This window comes from Xiphophorus hellerii, chromosome 12 (genome assembly GCF_003331165.1).
Source record: "Xiphophorus hellerii strain 12219 chromosome 12, Xiphophorus_hellerii-4.1, whole genome shotgun sequence".
Lineage (NCBI taxonomy): Eukaryota > Metazoa > Chordata > Actinopteri > Cyprinodontiformes > Poeciliidae > Xiphophorus > Xiphophorus hellerii.
Window position 1 is genome coordinate 21,970,308 of NC_045683.1, and position 12,427 is coordinate 21,982,734.

The 12,427-nt window shown below is 37.4% G+C and overlaps 2 long non-coding RNA genes across 2 annotated transcripts; both read left to right on the forward strand.

Annotated features, from left to right (window-relative positions):
• Positions 1-685: 685 nt before the first annotated feature.
• On the forward strand, positions 686-1,658 carry LOC116730284 (uncharacterized). The gene is made up of 3 exons (XR_004341293.1): positions 686-893; positions 1,145-1,246; positions 1,612-1,658. It is a non-coding gene; the product is annotated as an uncharacterized LOC116730284 (long non-coding RNA).
• Positions 1,659-3,907: 2,249 nt separating this feature from the next.
• On the forward strand, positions 3,908-9,371 carry LOC116729345 (uncharacterized). The gene is made up of 4 exons (XR_004341140.1): positions 3,908-3,978; positions 4,022-4,228; positions 4,338-4,807; positions 6,965-9,371. It is a non-coding gene; the product is annotated as an uncharacterized LOC116729345 (long non-coding RNA).
• The last annotated feature ends 3,056 nt before the right edge of the window (positions 9,372-12,427 follow it).

Below are 12,427 nucleotides of genomic sequence, written 5' to 3' on the forward strand. Positions count from 1 at the left end.
CTTTTAATGATGTCTATTTGGTCCTGTTTAGTGTTTTCTTGTGACTGATTATATCCGTTTAATTTTCTTTCTGTGTGATTTTATTTTGTCTTTATTTGGTCTTTAGTCATGCTGAAATAGTGAACAAACACATTTTAATTTCTAGGGTTTAGTATTTTGATTGCATCTATTCAAGATGCATACATGTGGGCTCTCTAATTACGTGGCTGGAATGTTTTTCTTACATCTTTATGAACAGTTCTTTTCTTCCATTAAGTTATTGCATATGGAATCTTCAATGGTGTTGGAGGACATGTTGACTTAGGAGCATAGCCCACCTACATCACCTTATAACGCATTTGACAAGGAAGCGGATTTAGATCACCAAATCACGTCAGTTTGCCACAAATTTTCCAGGACATGTTAAAAGAATCTCTCTTTCCTATCACTTGCATTATAGTAAAAACCAGCTCCTTGTTCTTTGCTTCGTACAGAGAGTCTGTAAATGCCCACTCCATTATTTATGCTGTTTGTAGGTTGCTACCCATAGTACCCACTAGAGGCGCTGTAGTTTGGTTCACTTTAAGTTAGTACCTTCATTTAAAGTGAACAATAAGAGGAAGTGTTGCTAGTTTCCTGTCAGTCAGCACTTTGGGTGGAAATATTGAGAAGGACCTCGCTGCAGCAAACAGAAAGGGGCGGGGACGGACCTTTCCGTCAGTCCCATACCTTATTTGGAAATGGGACTATTGCATTCCGGAAATGAAGGGGGCGCTATTTTCATAATCACTAGTATAAATACCTTAAGACGCGGAGTTAAGAGGAACGGAAGAAGAAAGAAAGAAGTTTGAGACGTTCTTCCACTGGTGTTCGGCTCACGATCAACAATGCAAAACTCACAAAGTCAACAAAAGGTATTTTTATCTTCTTAACATTTTTTCACATAGTAAATCAATACGCTTTTCTAGATTAGGTTGAAAATATAATTAACAGCTGTAAACTAGTGACATTCGTAATTCATACAGGGGAAGGCTAATTTTAGCATGTAGCATAGCTAATTATTATCCCGCAGGGCACCATTAGATAAAAATAGAAAAGTAGATAACATGTATAATTGAGAAATGTATTTTATTCTCAAACTTTGTTTTTTATTTTCATTATACAGATCCACGTATCTATTTGCAACATGAACATAAATATTGCTGTCCCCTTTGCTCATACAAGCTACAGAGCCATTTAGCACAAACTGCTATGGTTCAACATAACGGTATGTATAACTACACTTGAAAAATATAAAATATATTTTACATACTTAGCAGTTTTCTAGTGTTTTTCTTTTATTTTTAAAGGTTAATCTTTTTTAAATATGTTTTGTACACCAATGTTAAATTTCTGGAAAGTCTAATATATTTTATAAACTAACAGCTGCCATCATAGGTGGGTGTAGTACCCAGATGTGATACTCTAATGATGAGTAGCACAACTTCAATATAGTTTTAGTAAGTAACTGCAATAAACTACACAAGTAAGAGTAACAAAGTATTTGGTGAAATGGCTATTATTAACTACTGTTTTACTGATCATAATGTGCAATGTGATTTTTTATTTTGTTTGGTTTTTTGTTATTTTCAGATGCCTCTGAATGTTCTTGAAGCTGTTCTCCAGGAGGTGATACCTGCACAGGGAGACTCAGCTTACCTCACCTTGGCATTGACCTGCAAGTGCTTTGAAGCCGTTGTGTCTGAGCCAGTTTTCAGGAAGAAGACTCACTTTGCTTGGCTGGATGGTAAGGACCTTTGACTTTTTTCACCTAAAACATGTGAAATTAGATTTCAACTACATGAAATCGATTTTTCATTAACAGGTGAGATCAACTGGGGCAAATTTTCAAAAACATTCAAGGCAGAAAACCGGATTCCTTTTGCGGTTGTAACGTGTTCTTCCTGCCACCGGTAATATAAAGACTGTGGGCTTCACCGGCAATGGAAGACGAGGAGAGTACCCTGGTTACTACTGTGATGGCCGACCTGGACACTGCACTGACTGTCAATACTGAATGCAAGGAGAATATTAGTTGCTTTCCACAGTCTTTCACACATTTCAGTTGTCACACATTGTTCGTTTTTTTTGTGACATGCCATTTTAAATCATTTCTGCTAAAGAATATTTGCCTTTTGACTTGTGCAGTCATCCTTTTTAATAATGTGTTCTTCCAATATTATTTACATTTTTGAATGTTCCTTTTGTTGTAGCTCAGTTGATTTGCATTATTTAGTTTTCATAGAAATGGTGCCGTTTCCACGCAAAGTTACATTGTGGCTGTAATTTGTTGGAGAGAGTAGAACCAATAAAGTAGTTGTAAATATATTGTAACAGCGTTGTTTAACAATAGGATAACCTTGTTTTAAAAATTTTAAATGCAAGCAAAGCTAATAACTTGCAATATTTTATATGTGTAAATACAATGTTTCCTATACATTTTGAACAATGACTGGAATCAATACAAATTTTCTTTACAAACCTGACATACAGCTAAGTTTATGTTTTAACAGAATCAACTGTTGGGGTTTTTTGTAATAAAGTAAGCACATACAGAAACATATTGTTCGGTTACAAAGTCATAATACAAACATAAGATTAAAGGTATCCTGAGCCGGACTTTATGAAGAGAGATGAGCCCGGCGCCGTTAGGCTGGGATGGAGACACATGATCAGGTGATTGGCTGAGCAGGTGAGATGAAGACAGTTATAGTTAGAAATTACACACTGGTTTAATTTATGTAACCAGTGACTTTATTCAAAAAGGTTTTCATATAGAAAAAAGATCATTCTCTCTGGCAGTTACCAGCGCAGTGTCTACTGCCAGGATCCTAGCGCCAAAGATTATTTCTTGTCAAATAAACTTTCTAAAACCTACTTTCTGTGTGAGTCTTTCCAGGTTGAAGCTGCATTTAAAGTTTTAAATGATCTCTTTGGGTTTTGCAACAATTGGATATTTAAGGTCTTTATTTTATGAATCGATTGCAATTGGTAGAATTGATATGGAATTTCTAAATGGAATAGTGGGACACCGATCAGTTTACTGGTTGAACTGGAGTCCTTATAGCAAAAGTTTCCAATGAGACATTATGGTAAACAATGATAATAGCTGAGCCAGGTCACCTGCAACTAAAAATATTCTAGTTTTTTGAATGGCACTTGTTAGAAGTTCAGAAGTCCTTTGGTTTGTTTGTAAATTATATTCACAATGTGAATAATAAAAATATTTGGCAAATAAACAACAAAAGTGCGCTGTGAATGGACGTACTAAGTTGGCCAAAATTGTTGACTAAATGTTTTACAGACCAAACCTCTTTTCCATCTAGTTCTTATTTAATAAGCCAGAGGCTATTATATTTTAGATTGTAACTTATTTATTTTAAGAGTACCATCCACAACATCAAAATATATTATTTGAACTTCATTTGTTTATATCTGTTTTCTTAATCTGCGATGGACAGGCGATCTATCCAGGGTCAGCAGCCCTCATGACCCAACTATGGGGATAATTCATGATAATTAATGGATGGATAAATGTGCTCTTAATGTAATGTACATTTGTCTCCAAAATATTGATTTGATTCATGTTTTATTACTTTTGTTTGAGATAGATTGGGTGTAAGGATAGATAAATACATCTCCATAATGTTTCCTTATTGTTGCTTATTCTAGATTGTTTGTTACTAATATAATTTTAAATAAAGATTTAATAAAGATTTGAAAATAAAAAGTGACTTACCACGTGACAGACATACCACGTGACATATCACGTTTTGTAGCCATTTCTTTACTATTTAATTTGTATTTTTAATGTTGAAAGTGTTCTTGGGTGTTTTAAAAGGCGTTGTCAAATAAAATACGTTATTATTAGTATAATTATTATAAGACGGTCGGTACAGGAAATAGAGTCACTAGCGCCCCCTTCATTTCCGGAATGAAATAGTCCCATTTCCATATAAGGTATGGGACTGACAGTTGTCCGTCCCCACCATTTCCATATAAGGTATGAGACTGACAGTTGTCCGTCCCCGCCCCATTCTGTTTGCTGCAGCGAGGTGTACTTGGAGATACTTGCGGACAAGAGGAAGAGGAGGATATTCTTCATCTTTATGACTCTGGACTGTAGCGCACATCCTTCAGAACCGGCTAAAAGCAGCACTACACGGACTTTACCGCCATAAACTTTGCAGCCCTTGGACAGCGGAGCGAGGTACATGTTTAGTACTGCATTAGTTTGTGAAGTTAGCGTTTTTATGTAATGTATCCATGTTTTGTGTCAAACTAAGGCACTTAAGCAAATGTATTTTCTTTTCTTTTAGTTTTCACGGTGTATTCGGTGCTATTCAACAAACTTGGTTTGGAAAGAAGTAAATACAAATCTGCTGCACCCGTCGAAGCTCTCTGTGTTTCCTTGGGTCTGAGGGACTGCTACAGAGTCTGAGCCCTCAGCTGTTGAGAAACGATTGTTTCCTGGAAGCATGGTCTCTGTTTGACTTTGGATCTGATTTCACCCAATTGCTAATGTTTGGTCGTGACTTGCGTAATGAACCAGCTCTAACTTGAATGGAGCAGCACAATTAAGCTGAAAGGAAAACTGGGTGAGCTGTAAACAGCCATCCCTTCACTCCTAAGAGAGAAATGTCGAGCAGAACAAGATGGCAAACTTTGCAATTCACAAACAGTGCAAATATTCAACGTTATTAACTTCTTCTGTTCTCTGATTGGCCAGGATGAAATGCAGCCTAAGAAGTTGAGCTCAATGGGACAAATCCAAGATGGAGGACTGAAGGTACATGAGAATTGAGCGCAGTAGACAAGCTAATGTGGCGTACTGCAAGGTCTGGTTTTGGGCTTCTTTTCATATCCATTTTCTCTTTAGCATGTTTTATTTCTTGTCACTGCTTTATAGACTATGTTCAGCTATATATATCTAACACAGAAGACCTAAATTGCTTTTTACATACTTGCTTTTGGTTAGTTAGTTGTTTTACTGATCTCTTGCAGTATTTTTGTCTTGTTGTTAAGCACTTTGTCATATTTGTTCTGAAAGTTAGGTAAGCCACATCATTATTTAAATTAAATCTGGTAGGCTATCCAAATTTGAGATCTTTCAAATCCAAAATTTGAAAGATTTTAATTCATTTTGGATTATTTAGGAATTTAAATGTTTTATATTTTCTCTTGTGTTTTTCACTCGCATAAGAATCATTTAAAAAAAATTGCACCTGAATCACACAGCAGATGACTGTTCATCTGGAAGCATCAGTGAGCGGTGCTCTCCTCACAGTAATTCTCTAATGCTGCAAAAGAAATATCACATAATTTAGGAAAACACATCGCTTTCATCTAACTAACTTTCCATCCCCGGCAGTCCTGTTCTCCTTTGAGAGATGCAGCATTGTTGTCGCTGGTCACTGTTTAGCTCTATGAAACAGGTTGGAACACGATATTTAATGGAGGCAGAGTGCTCAGTCTTTTCATTTCAGTGACCCAAAGTGATGAACCACGATAATCAGCATACACCACCATAAACAGTCTGAGGCATTAACATCTATCCAGACCCCCTTTGATTTAAATCTCAACATACCTGCAGGCTGTGAGTGTAGGCTGCAGGATTTCTTTTTGAGAAAACTTGTTTACATTTTTACCTACATGAATAAATGTTTATCTTCTGCATGTAGAAATAAAGGGCACTGCAAGGTAAGTAAATGACATGTGAAACCTTGAGTAATCAGGAACCTTTGCATTTTGTAAAGATAAGTTTTGACTATATGATTTGATATACAGACTTTCAGTGATTCAAGTCCAGTTTGAATGAGTGGCTGAATGATTGAATGAATAAATGAACGAACAAATGAATGAATGAACAAACTCTATTGAATGTAACAAATGAACAAACTGTGCATCGCATAGCAAATCCACTGTCGGTTTATCATAAAACCAAATTTGTTTTTGCAGTCTGATTTTAGACAGGTTTTTTTTTTTTATTAATGTTTTTAGTGAGTTAGAAAGTAACAGCTAATGCACTGTAGTCCTCATTAAGCTCAATTAGGCTCAGTATTCATGATGCAAAAATAAGAAAGAAACTGACAAAAAAATTTTCAAGGCAAACTCACACACACCGACACCCACACACACGCCGAGGGACCGGTCTCATATGCGCCAAAGAAAAGCATCTTGATTTTCCCCAACATTTCAAGGAAACTATTTTGTGAACCAGGGAGACAAAACTGACACGAAGGAGTAGGCAACACCAGGATTGATTGTTGATATACACAGATTTTACTAATGCACACAGAAAATTCTAATTAACTGTACTTTTGCCATTTTTTGCTTGAAGATAGGTGTAGAATATAACAATGAGCAAAATACAATAAGATCAAATAATAAGCTGTGGCTGGTGAAATAACTGAGGACAGGTACATTAAAGTGATTGACAGGAACCCATTAATCCCTTTAGTGGAGATATGAACGGCAAACATTGTTATCCCTGACGGGCAGAAGAATCAGGATTAAATGGAGAATAAAAGATAGTGAAAAGATGAGGGTAAGGTACTTGTTAGCTTAGTGGGATTGATTGGTGGAAGTGCAACACGTTTGTTAAACGTTTTTATCAAGTAATTATTATTAGCTCAGCTAGATTTTTATTCACACACACCTAGCATTTGCTCAAGTTCATGTCAAATCCATTTAGTCATGTTATAGCAGGGAGGAGGGTCATTGTTGCCATCCAAAGAGAGTTGTTTCTCACATATTTAGCACTTAATATTACTTTAGGATTTCTTCTGATGAATTTATTAGGTTTTGTGCACATCCTATTTGCCTCTAATTAGTTTCAGTCAGGAATAATATTGCACATTTATTGGAGTATCTATTTTGACCATTGTGTGTCCCTGTCGCTTTTGTGAATGAGTACCTGATTAATTGTTGTGCTTTCGCTTTGCAGTTGATTGGCTGGAAGGGATTTAATAGGATCAAGCCCCACCCACCAGGCGAGAGAGGGAGTTTGGATGAGCACCTGCGTGTTCACGTCACTCTGAACCTCCTGTTTTAATAGATGCCACTTTCTGTTCATAAACCACCTATCTCTGTTAAGTTGTTTGGTCTGGGAATCGTAAAAATAGATCATGAATATCTGTGTTAGAGCAATATTGCTCCACTTATTGTACATGCTGATGATTTATTTAGCCTGTTTAGCCAAGGAGTTCTGCCTTTGCAGGATCAATCCTAAATTATTGTAGAGCTCCAGGTGCGTGAAGCATCAGGGTGTTCAGAACTTCCTGAGACCACGTTCATAAATTTTGCAACTGTTGTCTCAGCAAAGGAGATATTCTGAAAACTGAAGCTGATCCAGAACTACCTGAGTGATCTATGGGAGCGGATCACCTTGCCTCTCCTGCCATAGGCAGTTTGAGTGATGAGGCGGGTAAGCAGCTTTCCTGTGAGAACGTTATCAGTGAGCTGGCATTTGAGTAAGCCTGAAAGCAGACATTTTGAGAAGAATAATAAACTAAATTAACTGCAGACTGGTATTTTTAAGTGAGCGGGTTTGTTTTGTTGCTAAAAGAAATTCAAGTTTATTGCATTTTTTTATTATTATTATTATTATCCCAGGAAACAACCTGTGTTGATTTCTACAGTCGAGTTATGTTTTGAAGCACACTAGCAAGTCTGAGTGGTATGTATTAAAAAGGTTTTGGCTTGGCCTAATCAAAAAGTTTGGACTAAAAATTGATTGATTGATGAGGACATCCATAGATGAGGACATTGTTGTTACAAAAAAATTGTGACTAATTTTAACAAGCCTGCAAAGATAAATAGCCCATAATTCCTACATTACTGATGTAAAAGACACACAGGCAGTTGTTTTCTCCAAGGGCGAGCAAATGCTTTTCCACTTTAGGCAGGCTTGTTTGGACAGACTAGCAAAGACTTATTTATAGCATCTGAACTACATTTATATGAAAATCCTGTGCCCACATTTGGCTTTAACTCTATCAATATGCTGACTTTGAAAGTCAGAAACCAAGTACTTGAATATCTTTTGCTGTTTCTTCTTATGACGACAATGGACCCTCTGTTGGACTAATTACAGGGTAAAGGAAGTCATATGCAGTGAAACATATCAAATCAACTCAGCGATGGTTCAGTTCATGAACCTTTCACAGCACATTAAGCAGTTCAGTATTTTAACTAACTAAAATCACCAGAATGAGTGAAAACACCAGTCATACTCATTTTTGCAGTCTTTTACATTCTGCTTTGAAAGAATTATTTAAACACTTAAAAACAATAATAAGAACCCTCAATAACAATGGAAACAATTTTTTTTAAACCAGGGTTAGATGAGAGGGAAGTTCAGGAAGTAAACTTTTGTTTACTTTGTGAAAAGTAAACAAAAGCTTACTTTTGTTTACTTGTGACCCTTTTGTCACAAAGTAAACAAAATTGTGACCCTTTTGTTGCAATTTTAACCTAACTGAAGTCATAAAATCAAGATAACAATGCATGGAATCCATACCGTGTTACCTGGAGCTGTGAATCTTTGATTGAGCTCAAACTGTTATCACAGCAGGAAAAAAAACCCAAGTGCTTTCATCCTTGGTCATCCGCTGTTCTGCTCAGCGCACACATCCAAACACACACTGATGTCAGTCGATACAGCAGGGCAGGCGCCTGCCATGTTGTAAATGTGTAAATAATTGTCCATTGAGCCTTTTGTTGTTTCAGAGTAGACCTTTCATTTGTCTCAGAAAGAAGCAGACCCAGGCAGTAATTTGAGGTGCCTCGAACTGAAGGCACACCAGGCTTCACTTGCTAGCAGACTTCAGAGGCTCCTGCACTTTCGCTATGAAAGGGATGAGCTAGTTGGCTGAGATCAGTAATTAACTATGACTCAAACTGAGCATTGAGAAAATGCTACTAACAAAGAGGAGACCGTTGTACAATCTAAGTGGCAATTATCGCAAATTGTCTGGCAACACAATTGCCTCATTGTTTCAAGTAGATTATGAATAGAAGTGATATTCTCTATGACTCCCTCCAGATGTAGCATTTTAAATTTCTGTCTTTTAACGAAGGTTTAAAGTCTTAACAGCCTTTTTACACTGAGATGCGTGACTCATTGTCAAAACCTTTATCAAGCCTGAGTGATATCCGAGTTCACCAACCGTTGCCTTCAGGCAATGAGTAAGAATTGGAAGACTTTTTAAATGGCAGACTTTAGAAGAGGAAATACACGCCATGCAGGCATCCTATTAGGAAACCAGGCAATTAGATGAAAATCTGACAAAAATGAAAAGGTCATTTTGGAGAAAAAAAAAAAAGCTGGTGTAGACTGTTGGAAGAACAGATGAGAGGAAAATGATCTGGGTCACTGTTGCAGGCATCCCCAGGGTGACCGTCACGGAAAGCCATAAAAATATATGTGCTTAATGGCAAGGGCGGAGTGGAAACCTCGGTTTTTGGAAGGAGGCTCTGAAAATGTAAGAACATCGCAAGGTAATGAATCAAAGGAGCACTCTGTTACACTGATGAAGTGGATAACTGTGATGCTTTTAGCAAGTTGTTAGACATGTTTTCACAGATTTGCTATAAAGCACTCCAGAGTGTACTAAAAAGCATTGTCATTAAGGATTGCAGCCCTATATCAGCTGCGAAGAGGTTTAAACACGTCCGTATCGTTGGGCTTTTATGCAAAAAATAATAAACTCTTCTTGATGCAGAGGCTTCAGAGCATTTTTCATTGTGTTAAATGGGCTAAATGTCAGTTAGCACATCAGGGATAAGTTTCCTACTTTACTGAAAGCCAAAGTGACCATTAGGTAGCCTACCTGCGCTCTCATTTCCCCTCTGAGGCTACCATGAGGCTATTAGCTTCTGGTCAAAGCACTGAAATTTGAACCAGTACCTCAGTCTTGCAGCTGCAGTCTATCTTTTTTATTATTATTCTGTCTATGTAGACAGGTCAGTGTTCTTTAAATGTATGACTCTTGGCAGATGCACAAAATGAAAAAGAAAATTACATTTAGGTGAACACTGTGGATGCACCCAGCAAGGTGAAGGAAGCAACAGAAGGCAAGTCACATTGTAGAAAAACCTGTTAGAGCAAGAAAAAAAAAAAACAAATTCAAAACAACACTGCAGAAAAAGTATAGAATGGGTTGCAGGGCATCAAGGTCGTCTTTGCAAAAGTCGTAGAAACTGAACATTTCAATCAAATGCGATTTTTCAGCTCCAAGTGAAACAACAAGTTCACATTTACCTTGTGTGTTTTCTCTCAGCACAGTAGAACTGTAGACATGAGAACATTTTTGAAATTCCTAACAGGTCTTCAGTGAAAAGACTTGCACATTTATGTATAACAGATTTATCATGTTTACAATCTTAACGGCAAATTGACAGCATCAGACAGGACTGAGCAATAATGTTTGATTTGGATCTATTAGAAAGCTGGTTATTATCCTGAGGGGGAATTTAGAGATTCTCACAAGCCAAATTCAAGCACATTAAACAAAGTAAATGAAGATTTGCTACTAAAATTGTCCATGTTGGTCCATGGAGTGGGAAACATGAGTTTTCTGACAGTAAAGCTGTTTGCAGGCTGCAGAATGACGCCACATTTTGAATCATTGTTTCTCCATCCTCTTTCCAGTCCCAAGTTTCCTTGGTGTTTTTCCTCAGAGACTAGTGATCTATAAATGTGGAGCGCTTGAGTGGCTCACAACATGCTGAGCCTTATTTAATGGTGCTGGGAGCTGCTATTGAGCTCAACCAGCCAAGTGTTTGTTGCTAAAAACAGAAAATTCAACTGAAATTGCATTATTTTGTAATTTTCTTGTCAAAAATAAATAATAAAAAATAAACACCAAGGGGGTGAACTGCAGCTTGAGTTGTTTGAAAATACAAAAACACAAGCACTTACTTGAAAGTGTTATTATTTTGGATGATAAATGTCATAACAAATGGTAATCAGCAGCAACTATGCCTCTCTAGGAAAATCATAAGGCCTAGTGGACGGTGACAAAAGGCATGTTTGGTTTAAACCAAACATATCAATTCAGGAAAAGAACCTCATGCAAAACTGTGAAGCAAGGACGTGTCATGGTTGGGGGATCCTTTGTTTGAATTGAACCCTTCAACATGACAATGAGACAAAATATATTTACTTGACAGTTAGTCACTGATGCCCCCACACTATGAGGGAAACCATTTACTACTAAAGAAATGACCTGTTCATAGGAAAATGTGTGGCATAAAAACAAATGCAAAAGTAACAGGGACAGCTCCAACCTTTGGAGGAATGTGAACTGAAGCTCATCCTAAAACTGTAGGGGGATTCATAAGGAGCGTAATACAACTGGAGTCAGTTCTTCCAGATACACGGACATTTCCTGGACAACTGTCATGTTCCTCTTGTTAAGGCATTTCTGCACCAGAGACAATGTCGGAAATGCCTGGGCATGATTTCATTGCTTTAATGAAGTATGTAAGTTTTATAAAGAATACGTTTTTACATGTTTGTTAAAACTGTCATGTTGTAGTGACAGTGTAATATGAGACAGATAATCTGTGAAAAGATTGATCTCCTCCACCTCCTCCTTATTAATGTCTGAAGAAATGCACGAGCCCGACCAACAACAACCAATCAGAACCAGGAGGAGGGTCTGAGCGTCATTTAGTTAAATGAGCTAATGGCAGAGAAACAACTTACAGTCCAGGAAAACTGTTTATCAGCGCCTATGCTAGCTAGCCTTAGCATTCAAAACTGGATAAAAGCTGTAGAGGCAGCAGAGAGGAAGGGGGAAACAGGAGGGTTTGAGCGGTGCCACACATGATTGTGATTGACAAGCGCTAAGACCTGCGTCCAGGCTCTGATTGGTTGATTCTAGATAGCACTGGGAGAAGGCAGAGGAGCTTGATTTTCGGCACAGATTATCTCTCATAACATAATCTCACAACATGGTGCCAGCTTCAACAAATATGTAGGAAAAAAAAAATTCTATAAAAAGTTACATGCAGCTTTAATTGCCATATATTGACCTTTAAATATTGATCAATGACAATTTGATAAATTGGATTTATGTCTCCAAATGAATTTCTGCTAAATGCCACAGCCAACTCTGCATACATAAATAAATAAAAGAGTATAACCTTCCATATGAAAAGCACTGGTTGTGGTGCTTCATCATATTTCCAGAACAACTGATTGCAGGTTTTTATCAAGTGACCTTTCGTTCACAACAAAGGGTGGGAATTTTCTTGCGGACAGACTGGACATAAGCAGCCTTACTTGTTCTCACCATCTCAAGTAGAATCTGGTAATCAGGAGCTCCAGCAGGTAAGAGGTTTTGTACTTTTACCAACCGGCACCACCACTGATTACATCTGTCTTTATAGGAGCGTGCCT